The sequence below is a fragment of the Sus scrofa genome, chromosome 14 (genome assembly GCF_054392235.1).
Source record: "Sus scrofa isolate SSC_HxYL_T2T_F1_AM1 chromosome 14, Sscrofa_HxYL_maternal_Yorkshire_Landrace_v2.0, whole genome shotgun sequence".
Lineage (NCBI taxonomy): Eukaryota > Metazoa > Chordata > Mammalia > Artiodactyla > Suidae > Sus > Sus scrofa.
In genome coordinates this window covers 146,187,501-146,200,598 of record NC_139396.1, presented here as the reverse complement: position 1 = coordinate 146,200,598, position 13,098 = coordinate 146,187,501, and the positions used below count along the sequence as shown (strand labels likewise).

The window sequence follows — 13,098 nt, the reverse complement described above, 5'->3', positions numbered from 1 at the left end:
CTCCTGGCCCCTTAGAACCAGGGGGCGCGCTCCAATCCCTGACAGACTGCAAGGATGAAAAGCCTCACTCGTGGTCTGGTTGGGAGTGTGAACTTTACCAGAAAGCTCTAACCGGCCAGGCGAGCACTTGCATATTTTATGCAGATTACGGCCGCCTTAATTCATTAGGAGTCTCATTAGGAAGTCATGGGGAATGCTAACAAATTAACTGGACGACGATGAATTGGGCTACTAAAAGGCAGGGACGCATTTTAGAAATGGGCAGTTCTAGAAAACAAAGTACAGGCATTAATATGTTTGGGAAGTGCTGACAGGTGGAAAGACGGAGGACAAAAGAAAAGCAAACCGTTTAAAGATTTTTCTAGTTGGCTACGACCAGACCTTCCCAAATTATTCTCTGCTCCTTCCCCCACCTCACTCTCAACCCACCCCAACTCTCCTCCACTAGGCGATGCTATGACTTAGCCCAGCAAGATCACAAAGAAAAAATTAAGCTGAAACAAGCGAACTACTGGGCCATTTACTGAGAGTAATCCAATTGCAAAAAACCCTATTCCCAATAGAGGATTTTCACTAAAATCCTACAACAGGGACATTTAACCAGATTAGGTACCAGCGAAGATAAAGAGGCTAGTATTAGATGATGAATGGATTAGAGTCAAGTTTCATTTCAGAACGTGTCTTCATTTCCTTTTATTACTTTTAGGGAGGCACAACTTGCATTAACATCAAGGAGAAGGAACTGCATGAAAAGAAAAGAAGGAAGGTTCCAGTGCTGCCCACTAGCGCCTCTCGGGTTCAGGGACCACCAAGCAGTTAGTTCCCTTCATGTTTTTCTTCCTGTCTCTCCCCCTTCCCCTTTTTTCACATGGGCGAAGAAGGGTGGAATACAGTAAGAGTATTTCTTACCACGGTTCATTGTGGGGAAGGCTTTTTAAAAGGTGCTTCTAATTTTTTCACGGGTATGTTTGGAAAGAAAAATATGGCCTCCCTAGACGCTCCCAGAAAAACCACAGAAAAAGAAGTCAACACTTTCACCAGCCAGGTTTAATGATTCCTATAAACAACTGGACACTTTTGGAGAAAGTGATACACCACAGGGGCCTTGTAGAGCGCATTATCGTTCTGCAATCAAAACACCAAAATTCAAAGCACCCAGGAACAATTCCTCCAGCAGCAGCCAGGAAGGTCTGGACATGGCCAAAGTCAGCAGAGTGAGGGGCAGCCACTCCAAGGCCAGCGCCAGCATCGCATGGACCTGCACTGAGGATCCTTTTAGGAACTATTTCTGTTTAGGACAACTTGAAAAATAACCAACAAATAAGCTCCCGCTGTGGGCTAGGGTGGAGAGGGAAAGGAGCAAGGGACAAACATGTCAGATGGTGTGGGGACCATCAGGAGGAAAGGAAAATGATGCTGCCCTCTAGAAGTTTTCTGTATGGTTGGAAAGATGCACACCTGCTAAGATGTGAGAAAGTGGACCCATCTCAGGTAGTTTAAAATAAGTGGGAAAAGAATTGTGGGACCAGTGGGAAGAACCACAGATAGCCCAGGGGAGGGAAGAAAGTCACTTATGAGTTGGAGGACTTCTGGGGAACAAGACCACCACCAGCAATGCATGGAAGCAAGTCTGTGATGGGGAAACGGCCGCGAAACCCACCATTCTCAGCTCTGGCTGAGTCGAGCACCTCTCAGGATGCTTGTCACAAACATGGATCCCTGATACTAAGCGATCGCTCAGTAGGGACCTGGTTCAGTAGGTCTGGGCTCCGGCCCCGGGCTCTTCTGTTCAGCCATGCGTGGCCCCTAGACCAGAGGACCGCCCGGTCCCACACTGGCCCAAAGAGACTCAAGTCTTGGTCATGAAGAGAGTCCTAGTTCTGAGAGAAGCCATGGAACAGGCTTCATACAAAACTTACCACATGGCAAGCACAGCAATGGGGGCTTCTTATTATTGGGGTTTTTTTTGCTGTTCTTCTGGAGAAGCTACCCTATTTTGCAGTTCAGAAGTACAAATTCCCTGGCTACCTTCAAAGCAGGAAATGCAAGGGAAACCCTCTTTCACTACTTGTCCGTAGAAGGATGAAGACAGCATTTGGGCAACAGGGAAGCTCAGGGAGTGTGTGGGAAATCAATTCTCCCTCCTCTTCTTACATGATAAAGGGGATCCAATGAAAGCTGGGCACCTGTTGTGGCTGCCATCACTCTCGTATTATTTTGTACACCTGAGCCTACTAGCCAACTAGTTTTTTTCCTGTTCAGTCAAAACTCTACAGAATTGGTAGAAGCTGGGCAGGGAGGAGAGGGTTAGAGGGAGGTGAAGGGATGTGACATTTTAACTGCTGCCTGGCTTTGGGCAGGGGGCAATGAGGGCCCTGCTGCGACATGGATTTCTCTTCTGATGTGGCTGCAGGCCAGAGTGGTCCCTAGAAACAGCACAACCACACGCCTCTCCAGGCTGACTGGTTCCCAAGCAAGCAGGGGATGAAGTCATTCGTGCAGAAATCAGGATCTAATTGCCACTCCCATCAAACCTCCCTTTCCCTGGACTGCCTTTTATAATGGGAGGAGGTTCCTCTGGAAAAGGCCCCCGTCTCTCCAGCCTCAGATCCCCAGGGTCCCTTCTGTCCACATCACATTGTGTCCATGACTGGGGTCATGGCGTGCCTTTCTCGGTCCCACCAAAGTTAAATCCCTTAAGGGCAAAGACAGTAGAACTCTGTCTCTGAAATGCCCGGCCTGTGGGAGTGGAAAGCACAATCTCATACTTTGCATAAGAACCACCACATGGCAACTGCAAGCATCAGAGGAGGAAGAGCCAGCCTCAAAGATGTATTTCCGTACATGGTGGTGCTCTTATACGGCCTCCGCTCAGAGTCACAGAACAGGGCTGGGAGCCAGGGGGACCTTCGGAAGCCAGCCAGTCCAATACCTCATTACAACAGCATCTTTTAAAATGGTTTTAGAGCCCACTGGCCTGCACATGGTGACCAAGAGTGATGTCAGAGTATTCGGGAAGACCCAGGTTTAAATCCTACTTCAATCCAGCTGTATAAACCTCACTCAGGCCTTCATTTCTGTTTGTGCAAACGCCAGAGGAGAACAGTGCCTGCTTAATAGGACTGTTGGGAAGATTAAGAGAGATCATGCCTATAAAGTGCATCCACACATGCAATGCAAAGAAAGCTTTGAAAAATATAGTCCGATGAACGCTAATGACGAGTGCACGGTGCAGGTGCCCTTTGAGATCCTCCAGTCTCTTCTAATTGAATTCAGGGGGCGAGTGCGGGGGGAGTGTGTGACACAGTCACAGACTACACTCCCTGTGGCAGAGGGAAGACGCTCACTATGGGGCAAGAGCACACGGCAGGTGTACACTCTTCTTAAAAATGTGATATTTCATTAATAAATATATTTTATCGTCTTTTGAGAAAAACCATCATTTTATTATGCTAATAAATAAGACTGCCCCAGACGTGCTGAAAGTTAAATAAGAATAGCCGGAGATGACCAAAGTCCTTTCAGAATGGGCGGGGGGAGGGGGGGCGGTGGTAGAAATGAAACGCTGAACAGCAACCCAAATAGAAAGTTCCCTTAGACTTTCCCCCATCTCTACAAACAGCTCCCACTTTTCTTTTTTTGGGGGGGGGGGAATCTTTTTGCCATTTCTAGGGCTGCTCCCTCAGCATATGGAGGTTCCCAGGCTAGGGGTCTAATCAGAACTGCAGCCACCGGCCTATGCCACAGCCACAGTCACGTGGGATCTGAGCCGCATCTGCGACCTACACCACAGCTCACGGCAACGCCAGATCCTTAACCCACTGAGCAAGGCCAGGGATCAAACCTGCAACCTCATGGTTCCTAGTCAGATTCGTTAACCACTGTGCCACAACAGGAACTCCCAGCTCCCACTTCTTTAAAGAGGGCTTTAAGGTTGTGTTCAAAACTCTACAACCCTAAGAAAACTTAGGTGTGAAAAGTGCCTCTTGTGGGGGACACAACCTTCCAGAAATGCATCCCTGAAATTTAAATTAAAGCCACAAGGTGTGCTGGGAGTGTTGGGAGGGGGGTGGCGGTAAACAGGCTGAAATATGTCTCTCTTTCCCCTTTTATTGTTTTATGGAGTCCAGTTTTTAAGGCAAACAACTGGAATGTCAAACCAGGGGCCTCTCAGGTAAGCACTTTATTTAAATATTAAATACGTCTTCAAAACTACCTGGTGGGATGCAAAATCATTACCTCTGGTGACAGCTAACTGAAGTTCAAGGCTAGGAGGGCAGCAGTCACGGGAGGCTGTGTGGAAAGCTTAAGTTACTGGCAGTTAAGCCTTGAAGAATATGGTGAGTCCTAGAGATCTCTGAGCCACACACACAAAATAAATAAATAAATAAGCAAATATTCATAAGCTATTCCTAAAACACAAGTTCAGGGAGTTAGGTCATAGTTGTCCATAGACACCAGCACCATCAGTGCCCGAAAAATCATCCAGAGAGGCGCTCAGGACCCCTGGCCTGGACCACAGTCTAACTGAGCACTGCTGGGTACTCCTGTCGCCCTCTGGCTCCTGGCTTACTGGAGCCTGGCCTCCGTGTTGGGTGTCCTCACAGCAAACCTATGACATAGCTGCATGCGTTCTTAATCCCCCCCCAGAAGGTAAGGACACCTGTCCCAGGTCACAAGCCTTGCAGGCTCTGCTGACTCCACCGCCTGCCACTGGGTCTGCAGAGCCGAGCCGGGCCTCGGAATGGGGTTCACTGCCAGGCCGAGGGACTGAGCTGACCCAAGGAGCCCAGCCTGGGCCAACCTTCCCAACTGGACACAGATGCTGCAGAACTCACGAGGGGGATCCGTCCCCAAACCCTACCTGGAACCTGGACCAGTTCAGCAAATAGTGCCCCTGCCCCACCCCAGTGAGCAGTAGTTCAGGGCTCCCCTCTGCCAGAGGGCACCAAGGATCTTTAGCAGGATTTTCATGGCCTTCGGCTCATGGCCTTCGGAGGGAGGGGTGTGGGATGTTTCAGCTTCTCAAATACAGACACAAACAGTATCTGGGCCCAGCAGGATTCTGGTGATACGTGTGATCAGTGCCAGCAGAAAAGAAAAAGTTGGCTAAAAACCTGAACTTACTAAATGAAGTAAACAACATCTATTTAAAAGGAATGAAAACCCTCATCTGACTTTAAATCATGAAGGCTTTATGCTTTCTACCTGGAGAAATGGCTGTTACTACCCATTTTTTTCCCAGTTCTGTTCATCAAGCTCTATGGGTTTTGAGCACTGAATAGTTAAATTAGAAAGAAAGGGTCTTTTAATGGCCCTCAAAGTGCACAAAGGCTTTCCACCCCAAGTATTCATCCTCCTACAGTGGGGGGGAGTAGGGAGGGGGCGCCCCCTGTGGCTGACCTTTGACCCCTGGAGAACCTGTAAGCCCGGAGTTCTTCAAGTTGGCCTTGCCACCCTCATCGCCAGGCGCCCACACACCCATCCACCAAATGCTGCTCGCACTTTGGAACCTGGCAAGTGAGAAGAGTGATTCAGGCCTTTCTAGATCCTCCTGCCAGCCCTCTGCTCGCCCCCAACCCCTCAACCTTCTCTAACTGTGGGGAACCCAAAGGGAAAGAAAGCTCGCCATTCACCCTGCAACCTATTAATCAACAGACGTTGAAAACAAATAGAGCCATTGCTAGCCCTGGCCTCTCGGCCGGCCCTCCTCTTCAATACTCCCCTATTGCTCTCCCTTTCTGCAGAAGAAAAATGGGGCCAGAAACTGCCTTGACGAGCCCAGCACAATAAGACAAAAGCAGCACAGAGGAGCATTTGTCAGCCTTCTCCCCTCCCCGGGGGGACCCGGGGGTCCGAAGTGTCTTAGATTACCGGCCCTCCCAGGGTCTGAAATCAGCATCAGGAAGGGACACTGTTCACTCAAGGTTTTACATTAAAAGATGGCTTGATGGCTCATCTCCACGTATTTTTCCCAGACGCCACCATGGCTGCACCAAGGCCAATGGCAACTAGTTAACAGATGTTACGCGTGCGTCACTGGGGCTGTGGAGCGCTGGTGAGGAGGAGCAGCTGTTTCTTACTCTTGGTGACTGACTCGACTAGTCAGTCCTCTTTGGCGGGTCGATGAACCAGAGAGGAAGGGTCAGTGACGGTAGTCTTTCGGCCTAAACAAGTGAGCGCACCAAGGAGCAACTACTTCAGCTGCTGGATGACATCAAGGAGCAGCCTGGATGCAGGCCTGCTGTTCTCGCTACTGTACCCTGCAAACCTCCTACACACACAGAGGGGAAGGGGGGCGGGAGAGCATCCTCTGGGGCCTGAAGGGCTGCTTGGCACCCTTTGCTCTGCCCCTCTCCCCTCTCGACTGTCAGAGGCCCAGGCAGCGAGGGCCCACCTAGTGGAGGGGCTGTCAGGGGTTGAACCCAACTGCTCTCAGTCTCAGGCCTTGCCCCCAACTCAGGCGGCACTGTTTCCTGAGGCAAGGCTTCTACCGATGGCTACAGCACTGTCTGCTGGAAATAAAAAATAAAACCAAGAAGGCTTCACAGGATTCGAGCTTTGCCTGGAGGTTAAGAGAAAGAAAGTCAGCCTCTGAGATGCGGAAAAGAAACACCCAGCCTGCAGCTGGAGTACACTGCCTCCATCACCCGGCCCCAATGGTGTGCCCGCCAGGCCGCAAAGTTAGAGCTTCTCCCACTCTCCGGAGCCTGACACTCAAGAGCCCCGCTTATTTGTTTGTGAATTATCAATGGCTGACTTCTTTCCCCTCCTCCCTTCTTTCTCTGGAATACAATCCATTTAGACAGCAAGAAGAGGGAGAGAGAAGACTCTCCCAGCCGTCTGTGAAATTCTGCAGACTCATAATTCCCCGTGTACTCACACAGGCATTAAAATTCTTCATGCAGGGAAATGACTGAACAGGGCAGGCAGGGAGAGAATAAACGTGCAGCCAATTTTCATCCAAATTCTCACACACACATGGAAATACATACCGCTAACGCAAACCATCCTAAGCCCTTGGCCTTTTTGGGGTGTTTTTTTGGTTTGGGTCCCCCCCCTTTATAATATAACAACCCAGATAGTAACACATGAAACAGACTGTCAAGCATTAAGGGTCTATGGGGCCAAATTCAGTTCTTCTTAATGTTTCTATTCCATTTCCCAAAAGGAGGAGGGGGGAGTGGGAGCAGGAGCTGAAGGTGTCAGGGTGGGGAGTGGGCACACGGAAGGGTCGGTCTAAACCTTGAAAATAAAGAGGGGCTCCAGCAGCCTGGGCGTTGTGAACATCGCAGCCAAGGCCCGACCCAGCGAAGCTGTGTTTTCACAGGCTTTTGAACAATTACTTCCAGTTAAGTTCATTAAACATAATTTATTTCCACTCATTCTCATTTATTTTCCAATAAAAAGAAAGCATCCCATTGTGTTTTAACCTTTAAAGCACTTGTGAGCTTAAGACTCGGCCCGCCCGGTCCAGGCTCACCCCACCAGCAAGTTCCCAGGGCTTCCTTCCTGTGTGCCTCCCTCCAGGGGCAGGTCACAGCTCCCGGAGGGGCGGGGGTGGCAGCGCAGGGGGTCCTCTCACTGTCCTAATCCTCCGCCAGGTCTCAGAGTCGTCATTTCCCAGGAATTTGCAACCTCCACGCTCCCGCAAGATGGTTTTCTACTACTTGGGTATTAAATGATTAGCGTTCGCATAATCAATCTTGTTAAGTGTCTGAGTTCGGGGGAATGTCTGGCAATTGGGTAAGAGGGTACAGCTGTTTCATTTTCAAAAGAAAGCCAGAAGTAAAAACTAACCTATTCCAAATGAAGAAACCCAAAAGCACAAATTCAAAACAACTTTAAATAAAAAAAAAAAATAATAATGATTTCCAGACCATCTCCCCCCAAAACACCACCACCCCAAATCTAAGGATTCCTAAATATAATGGAAAGGAAATCGCCAATTTTGATTTAGAATCAATGTTAAGTACATAATGGTTATTACATCCTGGGGATTTCAAGAAAGAAGCAGTGAACAAAATCTGATACCACCTTTCTAATTTAGTTACAACGAGCAGCTGCATAAAAATGACTTTGGTATTTCTTAACGACTCTTGTGCCTAACTTTCAAATCGAGACGGTATTTGAAAACCATGCCTGTTCCGGAAGTCTATAAGAGCTCGAGAAAGGTCCCTTCAGAGAGCAGGTAAATTTCTCTCTAGCAACAGAGAAACTGAGAAGAGGGACAAACGTTTTCCTGAAACCCTACGGATGCAGGATGCAATCGGCCAAACCCCGGACTCAGCAGGAAGTCGGCCAAGGCAGACTCAAGGGAAGAAGCCCCATGGTTCTGCACGATTGTGCCCTGTTAGTGTCCCAAACATGGGCATTCTTTAACGGGCATCTGTAGCCTCCATAAAGGATACACGTAAAAGGACCTAAGACAGGGTGAGAAGGAAACACCACCACTGTCCCTTCTGATGGAAGCGGATGAACGTTTAAGGCAATGAGGGAAGGACCCAGGCAAAGTTCACTTCAAAACAAAACAAAACAAAAGAAACCCTTCAAGTGTGTGCAAAAGTATGTCATCTGGAGGGCAGGTCAGGATTTCATCACATTCCAAAATATTGCAGAAGGAAAGAATGCCATTACATAGCTCAGCAAGGCCCCCCAGCATCCCCGGAGCACAAAGGGGCGGTTTCCCTAAAAATCTAAGGTTGCAGGCTCTGTTGCGTCCAGAAAATGCAGAGGCAGCAGCCTGTTGTGACAATACAAAGATCATAATATCTGTATCATCGGAGTTGGGAAATTACCCTTTCAAAGGAACTCCCTTCCCCTAAACCATCAAGAATGGAGGTTTAACCCGGCCCCCGGAGCAGCGGGGCTGCAGTGAAGTAACCCAAGTAATATGAGTAAACAAAAGGTCTGGAACCTTTCAGGAATCTGGAAGTGAGAGGCTGTGCTGGGTGGGAAACTGGAGGCAACACACTTTATGCAGTTACAGCGCCTGCCTGCACGCCCTTCCCCACAATTCCTGACAGTTTACAATCATACCTCGAACTAGGAAGTTGCACAGAACCAGAAAAGACATACACAGCTGTCATTCCTTCCTGCCCAGCTAGAGAACCATCTCTCCTCCCGCGTTTCTAGTCACAACATAGGATTTTAACACATGATTTTGAAAACGCAAGGACTCACAGACGGTAGTACAGTTCATGCCTTCCTCCCCCAAATATCAATATGACCATTGAACAGCTGATTGACCATTGCAAAGGTTTCTGTTTGGCCATTCAACAACCAAAAAACGATTAAAAAAAAAAAGTAATAATAAAGACAATGAAGGAATCGTCTCCAAATTCTAAGAGCACACCCTTAGAACTTATGGCAAAGGAGCTGATGCAAGAGTTGATTGATCAGAGCACAGGTGAACAGTGTAAAGTACTCTGAGCCCCAAATTGGTATTTGCAAAAAGGCTGTCTCCCTAATCATTAACAGCACAGTAGGCTGTCATCCGTCTCTCAGGTTTCCAAAGCACATTTTATATTATGTTTCGAAAACACAAACGCCACAAGCAAGACTGGAGCCCTAAAAGGCCGGCAACATCTACATTTGGAGATTGAAAATAAATACAACTAAAGACAGAGCAACAGAAAGTTAGTATTAAATATGAAACCAAAATACACAGTTTACACAAGCCCTGCTACTGGAAAAGCCTGATTGCTCAAAAATGTTTCAAGCTTCCAAAGTATGTGTCTCTATCTAGAAGGCAATATCATTTCTCCTTCTCTTTCTTCCAGTGGAGCCCACCTTCGTGGGTGAAGGGGAAGAAAATGATTTGTTAGGAAAAAAATCCCAAATCCCACCACCCTTTGCCAGAGTCCAGCTCTCTGGCACTTGGGGAGCCGGGTCTGCATTGCCATAGAACCATAAGGATTGTGATAAAAGTCCAGCTTTCTGTCCTCTCCATCTTCTTTTTTTTTTTTTAACCCTTTCTTCCCCCCTTCCCCCAAAACCTGCTATAAAAAGCACACCGCGAAAGGGCACAGCTTGAGGTGACCATTTACGCTTGTTTTGTTTTTCCTTCCCACTAGATGAATCAAATCAAAAAAAAAAAAAAAAAAGCACAAAGGTTTAATGGCCAAGACCATAAGCAAGGACGTGAACGTGGGCACGCGAGCGCACGCGCGCGCACACACACACACACACACTCGCGCGCGCACACACACACACACCCCACTACTCACCCAGCAATTCAAATTGAGGTGCCAACCGCCCAACTGCTGGAAGAGAGTGAGCCCGGAGGCCACCGTGCCTCCCTTCCCACTCAAATCTTCCATTCCCACTAAGATGGTATCCCTAGGGTACATAATAGCTTTGGTTTTCTTTCTCTCCACCTCAAAAAAAAAAAAACTTTCTCTGTACCTTCAAGATGGGACTGGGCCAGCTTTTTCTCTCCTCCCTTATTGCTTTTCTCACTTTTCTTCTTCCTCCCAGCTTCCCCTCCCTTTATTCCTCTCACTCACAGAGCAGGAAAAAAGCATCTTAAAAGGTGGACATGGCTCCCAGGTCTGCCCGGGCAGACTCAGAATGCTCCAGGTTCTCACTCACAACGCCTGCTGTTAATCTTGTGAAGTCTTCCCTTTCCACACACATCCCTCCGAAAGCAAAAGCAAAAAACGAAATGAAGAGGAGAAAACAAAAGCAAAAAGAGGCCAAGTAATCTAGTTCAACTGGTCGTGGATTAAATTTTTAAAAAATTAATTAAAAGAAACTCCTTCTACTTTCTGCTCTGCACCCCTAGGAAGTGTGTGAAGGAAGGGGACGGCCCTTCTTCCCCAGCCAGTGCAGGGCACCTAAGCAGTCCCCCCCTCAGCCGTTACCTTGGGCAGCAGGGGCAGAGCTGCTAAGAGAAGCTAAGAAATTACGGTCGGCCATGGGGGAAAATGATCAACGGAATGCAGCAGGCAGGCACTTTATCTGCAAGATTGTCAAATCCCTCAAAACAAATTTCTTAGGGAGAGGGCTGCGAAGGGAGAGGGGGAGGGAGGAGGAAAGTGTATTTTCTTGTCACAGTGACACGGGAGTGACACTTGGTAGGGCCTTGCCTGCCACACGTACACGCGCCTCTTTTCCTTCCAGAGGAAGAGACCCTGCCTGAAAGGTTTCCCACTGACCTCTCTGGAAGCAGGAGAACGGCGGCTTCCTGCATTCCCTGGCATTCCAGCAGTCTGAGTGCCAAGTCGCTTTTTGGTTGCTTGGGAGTTTGGTGAGCTTTTCCCCTCAAAAGGGGGCCCGGGGGGGGGGGGGGGAGGGGTGGGGAAAGGGAGAGAAAAGGAGGAAGAAAAGAAAAAAAGGCAACCCCTGAATCCCACCATCCCAACTTACTTTTCCCGGGGCTCTCAGAGGATCAGGGCCCGTGCGTGTGTGAGGGGTGAACTTAACTGGAGTTAAGAGCCTCAGACATCACAGGCCTGAATCAGTCCTCTTTTCCGTGGCGGGGAGGGTGGGAGGGTGCCTGCTCCAGGAGCGGGTTAGAGACACAGCCAAGTTCCAGAGGACCAAACTCACCCGGGACTTGTCCGGTCCCTTCCCACCCCAAGTGTTAAAGCATTTCACCTGCTTCGAAAGCAAATGCCCAACTCTGATTTGCATGCAGGTAAAAGCACACCCCTGCTGCCACAGGGGATCCTGGCCCTGTCTTGCTTGAAGCAACACCAGTGGCAAAGATACGGTTTCTTCTGGCGCAGGACACCTAACATACAGGCGATGTTTTAAATTTACCGACCCGCCTGCCTAGCTGTTTATCTCCAAACCCACAGGGCTGTTTTCATGAGGTTGGTCTTTAAACAATCTGTTAATACACCAGACAAGTTAATAACCCTTGCTCCCTCCCTGCCGCTCCCCGCCCCGCCACACCAACAAACCCCCACGAGGGCTGGAAGGGCTTGCAGATGACAACAAAAAAGTGAGGAGTCTTAATTTTCTTCTTCTTTTGGAAAATACTGCTCCGTGGCCCCTCTTTCTAGACTTATCCGGTCTTCCTGTGTAAGTGTCAGGCAGCAAGCTTTAAGGCCCTTAATACCAAAACAAAACCCTGCCATTTCCCTTTACATGATGGTAACAAAAGCAATGAGGCTCCAGTTTGACAAGTAAAAAGCCCCAACCACACAGCCCCCTAATTGCCTTCCCTCCCTCTATTCACAGGGACCACCACACTCGGGCAGCCGCCTTTGTCGCACATGCAATTTCTTAAGTAAACTGCAAGTTCCCTCCCCGCTGATGGACAGCTCCCAATCATTCAGCAACAATAACTTATAAAGTGCAGCTAACAGGATGGGCAACTTTGACGGGGAATTCATTTTCTGGCTTTCTCAAAAGACAAGGAAAATGGAAACAGCAAGATGAGCCAACACATTCCAGACGGACCTCCTCCGCCGCCTCCTTAAAAAGGACAGGGAAATCTCGCGAATCTCTTCCAACTAACTCCTCCTAAGAAACTGCTCCCGGATATCTGCTGTCCCCTTGCACTGCCTTGTCCCCAGGGTGCCTCAATGTGCCAGAAGGACACCCACGCTTAGAACATTTCCACAGAGAAAAACACAACAGGGTGGTCGAAGGCTGCAAAGTTCTGTGGGATTAAAAAAAAAAAAACCAAAAACTTTTCCAAACCAAAACCAAAACACAAAAAACACCCCCTCCCCCAACCAGGAGACCCTCCTTTCCTTCTAACATGAAATTAACAGCAGTGTAGTCGAGAAATAAAGCAAGAAGATTGGAGGGATGGCCCATTTACATCCCACAGTCCTCACCCACATCATCAACAAAGTTCCGTTTTGTTGTATTACATCAAGAAGTTTGAGATGGAGGTGAGAGGAAATGGGTCTTAGAAGAGCATCTATGTGAAAAGTAGAAAAACTCAGACCCTTTAAGAAAATATCTGGGGAGAGCTAGGGAGGAGGGGATCAGGAGGGTGGAGCATTTAAGTGAATTTAACTCGGTGGGACTTAAAAGAAACTCCCCTTCCAAATATCTGCGTCCGAATTAAACAGTAATCATAAAGCCAGTTTTTTTATAGTCACAGGCCAGAAGTTGAGAATGCCAAAGTCACGTCAT

General features: G+C 48.4%; 1 protein-coding gene across 50 annotated transcripts in view; it reads right to left on the bottom strand.

Moving 5' to 3' along the window:
• The window catches only part of TCF7L2 (transcription factor 7 like 2), a 203,666-nt gene that overhangs the window by 26,028 nt on the left and 164,540 nt on the right, over positions 1 to 13,098 (bottom strand). The gene's annotated exons all lie outside the window — the stretch shown is intronic.